Source organism: Apis dorsata, unplaced genomic scaffold, assembly GCF_000469605.1.
Source record: "Apis dorsata unplaced genomic scaffold, Apis dorsata 1.3 scaffold_1239, whole genome shotgun sequence".
In the NCBI taxonomy this organism is placed as follows: domain Eukaryota; kingdom Metazoa; phylum Arthropoda; class Insecta; order Hymenoptera; family Apidae; genus Apis; species Apis dorsata.
Window position 1 is genome coordinate 47672 of NW_006264336.1, and position 1676 is coordinate 49347.

Sequence of the window (1676 nt, forward strand, 5' to 3'; positions counted from 1 at the left end):
CGTTGTTCTAGCGGACTTTGAGCTCTCGAATGTAACGTGTGATCTCGATGATGCGCGAGCGGAGACTATTAGACGGGGGAGGGTTGCACGAAACGTGGATGCGTTAATTAGGCTGCTATTATAGCTTTGAAAAGCGAACGATGCACGATGCACGTGTTTTTTATTGTTTGGTTTTTTTTTTTTTAAACGATAGTTTTATTTTTCTTTCTCTGTAACTTTTATTGTATACATGGTATATATTTTCGTTTGCTTCCCCGTTTTTATTTATTTATTTTATTTTTTTTTCTTATTATATTTCTATTATCGTAATTCTTCTCGTTTGTTTATTCATATACGAATGAGAGGAGACGCGGCTTGCACACACGATTACGGAAAATTCGAATGTCGAAAAGGGTAACAATTCCAGAACTATGGGATTTCAATTACTTATATTTCATAATCAGTTTTTCTATATATATTTTCATCTTTTTTTTTTTTTTTTTGTTCATATAGAATCTGTAGATATACATTCTTGGCAAATCCGAAAAAACTGATTCCAAAATAGGAACAGATCATTGTGCGAACTATGTATACAGGGTGCAAGTTTTGTTTTTTTGAAATCTTCTTTCTCTTTCCGTTTGTATGTTTTGTTGTTGTTTGTTTCTTTTTTTTTTTGTTTCACCTGTTTAATTGGTTTTCTTGTTTAATGTTTTTGTGGTTTATTGTTTACTGTTGTCGTCGCGAAAAAACACACGTGCGTGTATAAAATATTCAAACGATTTTTTGCTCGAAACTATGTATATATCTATATACACAATGCTGTTTCCTCTGCATATGTGTGTGTGTGTGTATGAGAAAGTGTTCATCTTTCTTTCGTTTTCTTTTTATTTTGTTTGTTGTTTTCGTTTAATGCTTGTTCACTTTTATTTATTCGTATTTTTTTTTGTTTTTTTGTTTGTTTTTTTTTTTTTTGGTTCAATCAGTATCTTTCTTTACTTTTTTTTTCCCATTATTATTTTTAATTTTTCATCTGAACGGTGGTACATTTGATAGGGTGCACAGGGCTGCTAGGCACAGATAATTGACTCGCAAATAACTCTTCAAACAACATTAGAGCGTACGACATACAAGTATTAATATACACATTACATCATTAATTATTATTATTATTTTTTTTTTTTTTATGCTTTTCGTTTAAAGAGTAATCATATATTGGAGTGTGTCTGTGTCTCCTGTCTCTTGGCCATTGTGTCAATGTGTCACCTCTCCGTTCGATATGGACACGATATATGTGTGTGTGTGTTCATGTTGTGCTTGTATACGTGTGTTGTATATGTGTGTTTGTATACGTATTAAAATGTCTACGATCGCCACTACTGTGTGTGTGTGTCGTATCTGAAATTTTTATTTTTTTATGTCCCGAATGAACGTGCGCTGCGACATCACAGACTAATTATGGATAGGCCAATGCTCATTTCCAATTAATCAGGCATACTTTCGAAAGAAACAAGATCGTTCTCAACGATTTAGTAGATCACGATTTTATTCGAGACACATCTCGTTTCGAGATTTGATTTAATTAAAAAAAAAAATCATTTCGATCCACGCTATATCATTTAGCAACAGAATCTTCGATTAACAAACTCATGAGTTATAATTAAATTAAAAAAAAAAAAAAAAAAAAAAAAAAAAAAAAA